Source organism: Idiotropiscis lumnitzeri, chromosome 10 (assembly GCF_059441095.1).
Source record: "Idiotropiscis lumnitzeri isolate Australia: NSW breed Sydney's pygmy pipehorse chromosome 10, RoL_Ilum_1.0, whole genome shotgun sequence".
Taxonomy (NCBI): domain Eukaryota; kingdom Metazoa; phylum Chordata; class Actinopteri; order Syngnathiformes; family Syngnathidae; genus Idiotropiscis; species Idiotropiscis lumnitzeri.
In genome coordinates this window covers 22,487,294-22,493,754 of record NC_142400.1, presented here as the reverse complement: position 1 = coordinate 22,493,754, position 6,461 = coordinate 22,487,294, and the positions used below count along the sequence as shown (strand labels likewise).

General features: G+C 53.3%; 1 pseudogene; it reads right to left on the bottom strand.

The window, feature by feature from the left end:
• Positions 1-291: 291 nt before the first annotated feature.
• Positions 292-6,108, bottom strand: LOC148329664 (uncharacterized; annotated as a pseudogene).
• Positions 6,109-6,461: the final 353 nt, after the last annotated feature.

Sequence of the window (6,461 nt, the reverse complement as noted above, 5' to 3'; positions counted from 1 at the left end):
CAGATCCAGTGCAAAACCGGAGAAATTTCTGAAGCTTGAATTCATCCATCCTGTGCAGTGCTTCAGGGCTGATGAAGACATGGTGAAGAGTAACCTCCCTCCAGCAGTCAATAACAAACATGGGCTTTTGGACAAGCTCTTTATGTGCTATTTCCTGCAGTATTGTGGGAAAGGTTTCAGCAGAGATGATTCTTCGACACCCATAGCTGTCAAGAACTTCCACAAGATCATCGAGGTCCACTCCTGAAAAGTCTTCCATTGCCTCCGTCAAAACTTCTCGCTCCTGGCTGCTTACAAACTGCAGAAAGTGGGCTTTTAAATCACTGTAGACACAGTTGAAAAGCACCTGCTCAAGGAAAGGAAATGCAAGTTTGTTTGGGAAATAGCAACAATCTTGGTAACCCTTTAAAAGGATTCTTCCAACTGCTTTCCATTTTTCCGCAGGAAAATCATGATGAATAAACGGCACTTTAATTGATGTGCCAAGGGTGCATCGATCATAGAATTCCTGCCAGAAGCTGGTCAGAACATCTCTCAGAACTCCAGAACCAATGCCTGCTTCTTCTCTATTGTCTGGGAGTATGCGTTTCACATTGAGTGATTTGTTGAGGATTGCATCTTCAGAGAATGCTGTAATCATATCATTCAACGTATTGGTATAGTGGACAGTTATAGTCATCGCATGTTGAGGACCAGGTGGATTGAGGGGCATAATAGGACCATCGTAGATCAGTGTGACGTCTGAATCTTCCTCTGTGTTGTATGTGCGACCAAAGCTAATTTCTGAATCAATAGAAATGTTGTATGGCGGGTAGATGTCACTTGACTCAACAGAGACCTCTTCAATTTCTGTAGAGCTGTATTCACTGCCATTGTGTGCCAAAACTTCCTCAGACACTGTGCTGTCATCTTGGTTGTCCTTTGGTCTTGTTGCAATGTAAAAGCGCAACAATGTTAGCTTTGCAGTGTCGTACATATTGCCAATTGACTGGCAGGTGTCATCAGTGAGGCAGTTTTGTTTGAAATCCCACACCTCAAACTCAAAGTCCAATTCTAATCCTTTGGGAGAAATTCCATCTGGGAAAAACTGTTTTTTTCCTTCCTTGAGGATGTCTTCTAAACCAGCTTCTGTGGACATTTGAAGTTTTCTGGTACCTCCTCCCTGCTTCTCCCTTACTTGTTTGGTTATTTTTCCATCACTGTGTATCCATCCGATGGCAACATTTCTCGTTGTTTTCTGCCTCTTTGACTGTCTTGCTTGTGTCTTTGAGGCAGTGTCTTCTTTGTCACTTTCTTTCCTCAGTTTAATTTTTTCACGTAGCTTTTCCAAAAGTCCGTTTTTTCTTTTGGTTGGGAGCTGTTTTTTCTTGCAAAAATTGAAGAGTGCAATGCGGTCTCCATAGCAAGGGATGTAATTGGCAAGGGTAGCATCGTCCATCAGTGCAATGACATCACTGTCAAATCTGCACAAAAAAACGAGACAAATATAAATATATATATATATATATATGTATATATATATATATATATATATATATATATATATATGAGAAAACACACAATCAATCATAGTAAAACAGAACTACGTCTAAAAATTATTTTAAAGTATGATGCATAAATGTAATCCTTGTCTCTACAATTTAAACATGCTGAATATGTCATGATTTGTATTTGTTATTTTTGGTTTCATGTTTTGGCCTTGTTCATGTGTCTTGTCTCGTCTTGTCTATTGTGTCCACCTGTGCTCGTTTACCCAAGCCCTAGTGTTAACCAATGCGGTCCTTCCAACCCTCCATGTCTTGTCCAGGTGCTCCTCGTTGTCTCGTCAATTTGTGTGTATTTAGTTCCCTGGTTGCTTTCAGTTCTTGTTGGTTCATTGTCATTTTCACTGTCGCTTGTCCCTGTCGCTTGTCCCTGTTGCCTGTCCCTGTTGCCTGTTCCTGTTGCCTGTTCCTGTCGCCTGTCCCGATTAGTTTCCTGTCGTTGTCTATTTTTTCCAAGTTCCCTGTTTGCCTTAGTTTTCTGTTAATTAAATGCCCTTTAAGTTACTCCTGCCTTGCTTCCTTGCGTTTGGGTCCTCACCTTCCTCAACCCTGACAGAATGAACCAACCAGTACTGGACCCAGCAGGAAGCTCACGGCGACGAGTTCGCCGTCGCCGCTCAAGCTGGTACCCCCCTCAGCCTGCCGACCAACCCCTTCGTGTGAGTTCCATATGTTCCGCCAAGCCAGTTTGCCACTCTTCTTCGTCTCGTGTTAACATCCTTAATTACGACACCATTTTGTCCCCCCATGTTTTTGTTAATTCAGATTTAGATGATGACCCCTATTTTCAGTTGTCTGATTCCGAGTTTGACCCAGATTTTGATTTTTCTCTTAAGTTTTCTTCTCCCAGTCAGTTTTTGTCACGGTTTCCTTACGAGTCCTTTGAGTCCACCCCTGAATCACACCCATCAGACCTTTACTTGGGCACCCGGTTGGCCATCTATCCTGGACCTCCGCGGGGTGGTCAATGACGGCGCCCAAGTAAAGGATCTGCCACCTCTCGTAATAACACCCACTTTTTACACCCTGAGTCACGTTTTTCCGATTCACTTAGTTCACCTCGTCCGTCTGTTTCTGTACCTCGTCCACAGTCGGTTTCTGCACCACGTCCGTTTGACCCACGATTTGTAGCGCACGTTCACCAGCCCCTGTAGTCCTGGTCCCTCGTGTCCTTCGCGTCTCCCGTTCCCCTGAATCCCTATGGCGGCAGGCTGATAGGGATCAGGCCCCCGACCCAGCTCCTCACGAGCTGCAGCCTCCCATCCCGGCCCCTCGCCAGCTGCCGAGCCCCGTTCTGGCCCCTGGCCAGCTGCCGAGCCCCATTCCGGCCCCTCGCCAGCTGCCGAGCCCCGTTCCGCCCCCTCGCCAGCTGCCGAGCCCCGTCCCGGCTCCTTGCCAGCTGCAGCCTCCAGTTCCGGCTCCTCGTCAGCTGCAGCCTCCAGTGCTGGCCCCACGTCAGCTGCAGCCTCCAGTGCCGGCCCCTCGCCAGCTGCAGCGTCCCATTCCGGCTCCTCGCCAGCTGCAGCAACCCACGCAGCCTCCAGAGTCCCACTCCGGCTCACCGCCAGCTGCTGAACCCTGTTCCGGCTCCTCCCCAGCTGCTGAGCCTCATCCCGGCTCCTCGACAGCTGATGAGCCCCGTCCCGGCTCCCCGCCAGCTGCTGAGCCCCGTTCCGGCTCCCCGCCAGCGGATGAGCCCCGTTCCGGCTCCCCGGCAGCGGATGAGTCCCGTTCCGGCTCCCCGCCAGCTGATAAGCCCCGTCCCGGTTCCCACCGAGCTGCTGGGGCCCGTTCTGGCCTCCTGAGAGCTGCTGACCCCCGTTCCGGCGCCTCGCCAGCGCTTCAAGTCCCTGTTCCAGCGGAGCACGTCCTGCGTCCGCCACAAGTCCCTGTTCCGGCGGAGCACGCCCTGCGTCCGCCACCAGTCCCTGTTCCGGCGGAGCACGCCACGCGTCCGCCACAAGTCCCTGTTCTGGCGGAGCACGTCCCGCGTCCGCCACAAGTCCCTGTTCCGGCGGAGCACGTCCTGCGTCCGCCACAAGTCCCTGTTCCGGCGGAGCACGCCCTGCGTCCGCCACAAGTCCCTGTTCTGGCGGAGCACTTCCTGCGTCCGCCACAAGTCCCTGTTCCGGCGGAGCACGTCCTGCGTCCGCCACAAGTCCCTGTTCCGGCGGAGCACGCCCTGCGTCCGCCACCAGTCCCTGTTCCGGCGGAGTACGCCACGCGTCCGCCACAAGTCCCTGTTCTGGCGGAGCACGTTCTGTGTCCGCCACAAGTCCCTGTTCCGACGGAGCACGTCCTGCGTCCGCCACAAGTCCATGTTCCGGCGGAGCACGTTTTGCGTCCGCCACCAGTCCCTGTCCCCGCTGCGCCCGGCCCGCCGCCGCTCCAAATCCCTGCCTCGGCGGTGCCAGACGGCCCGCCGCCACCCCAATTCCCTGTCCCGGCGGCGCCCGAGGACACGCCGTCGCTTCCCGTCGCTGCCTCGGCGGTGCTCGACGATCCGCCGTCGCCCCAAGCTCCTTTTTCGGCGGGACTCGACGATCCGCCGTCGCTTCCCGTCGCTGCCTCGGCGGTGCTCGACGATCCGCCGTCGCCCCAAGCTCCTTTTTCGGCGGGACTCGACGAAGCGCCGGCGCTCCAGTTTCCTGCCTGGGCGGTGGACGACGACCCGCCGTCGCTTCTCGTCTCTGCCACAGCCGCGCCCGACGAAGCGCCGCCGCTCCCGGTGCCTGTCTCGGCGGGTTCGACGACCAGCCGCCGCTCCACGTTCCGGTCTCGGCGGCGTTCGACGGCCGGCCGCCGCTCCACGTTCCTGTCTCGGCGGGGTTGGACGACCGGCCGCCGCTCCACGTTCCTGTCTCGGCGGGGTTCGACGACCGGCCGCCGCTCCACGTTCCTGTCTCGGCGGGGTTCGACGACCAGCCGCCGCTCCACGTTCCTGTCTCGGCGGGGTTCGACGACCAGCCGCCGCTCCACGTTCCAGTCTCGGCGGCGTTCGACGACCGGCTGCCGCTCCAAGTACCTGACTCAACGATGGCCGACGACCCACCGCCGCGTCTCGTACCTGCTCCGGCAGCGTCCGGCGATCCACCGTGTCACGTCCCTGTCTCGGCGACGCTCGACGACCAGCCGCCGCTCCAAGTTCCTGCCTCGGCTGCACCCGCCTCGCCACTGCTCGAAGCTCCTGCCTCGGCTGCGCACCGCGACCCGCCGCCGCTTCTCGTCTCTGCTTCGGCGCCGCCCGATGATCCGCCGCTGCGTCTCGTCTCTGCCTCGGCGCCACCCGACACGCAGCCGCCTTTCGTCTTGCCCTCGGCGCGACACTCCATGCGGCTGCAATGTCCTCCCGGACGCCCGCCTGAATGGCCACGGCTAGACTCCCTGGTCTGGCCTCCCGGACGCCCGCCTGAAGGGCCACGGCTAGACTCGCTGGTCTGGCCTCCCGGACGCCCGCCTGACCAGCCTTGATTGCGGACTGTGGTCCCGCCTCCTGGCCCCCTTCCGCCCACCCTGATTTTGGACATTTTTCTTTTGTTTGTGTTTGGGACGTCTGGGATCCGTCCCTTAAGGGGGGGGTACTGTCATGATTTGTATTTGTTATTTTTGGTTTAGTATTTGGTTTCATGTTTTGGCCTTGTTCATGTGTCTTCTCTCGTCTTGTCTATTGTGTCCACCTGTGCTCGTTTACCCAAGCCCTAGTGTTAACCAATCCGGTCCTTCCAACCCTCCATGTCTTGTCCAGGTGCTCCTCGTTGTCTCGTCAATTTGTGTGTATTTAGTTCCCTGGTTGCTTTCAGTTCTTGTTGGTTCATTGTCATTTTCACTGTCGCTTGTCCCTGTCGCTTGTCCCTGTTGCCTGTCCCTGTTGCCTGTCCCTGTTGCCTGTTCCTGTTGCCTGTTCCTGTCGCCTGTCCCGATCATTAGTTTCCTGTCGTTGTCTATTTTTTCCAAGTTCCCTGTTTGCCTTAGTTTTCTGTTAATTAAATGCCCTTTAAGTTACTCCTGCCTTGCTTCCTTGCGTTTGGGTCCTCACCTTCCTCAACCCAGACAGAATAGGTCTAAAAAATTTTTTTTTTTAGTGTCCAGAAGGAAAATACTGAACGATCATAATAAAGTTCAGTTCAGTCACTTGTAGACTTCATTCGTGATGCACCCTTGAGTTGTGGAACGCAGAATCACATCGTACTACACGACCGTGTGATCAGTGTGTTCAGTTCACTGATTTTGTTCCAGCCGGCCACTTTGAGCTTGGCAAAAGGCTTCGATATGATGCGCGTGTTTTACCGACGCTGTGACGACACGATGACGGCACCAAAATTGCTTTATCTAAACTGGTTATTGAAGGACCCAAAGACTCATAAACTGCGTATGCAAATGGAGCGCATCCCTTCATGATATGCTAATTTGCAACAGAGCGACTAGCTACACGTAGCGTGACAGTTACGGTCGCGACAGCCACCAAATGAACGACGCACTGTTTACTCACCCTCTGCTCCTCCAAATGTGCAACGATGTCCTCCGACACTCCTCGGCCACGCAAAAAGTCGCTTGGTGACGACATATTAGGACTTTCCAAAGACATACACACCATGCTCTGACATTTTCATCCCACAATGCATTGCTCCAAGACAAAAAGTCAGAATTCTGACATTAAAGTCAGAATTCTGAGAATAAAGTCAAAATTCTCACTTTAAAGTCAGAATTCTGAGAATAAAGTCAGAATTCGGAGAATAAAGTCAGAATTCTGAGAATAAAGTGAGAATTCTGAGATTAAAGTCAGAATTCTGAGAATAAAGTCAGAATCCTTCCAATCTTTTTTTTTCTCATTCATGGCCCTAATCCTCTTCCATATCTATTAATTACTTTATTACCTAATATTGAAAGTGAAATGTGCTATATCAATTAAATTGTATA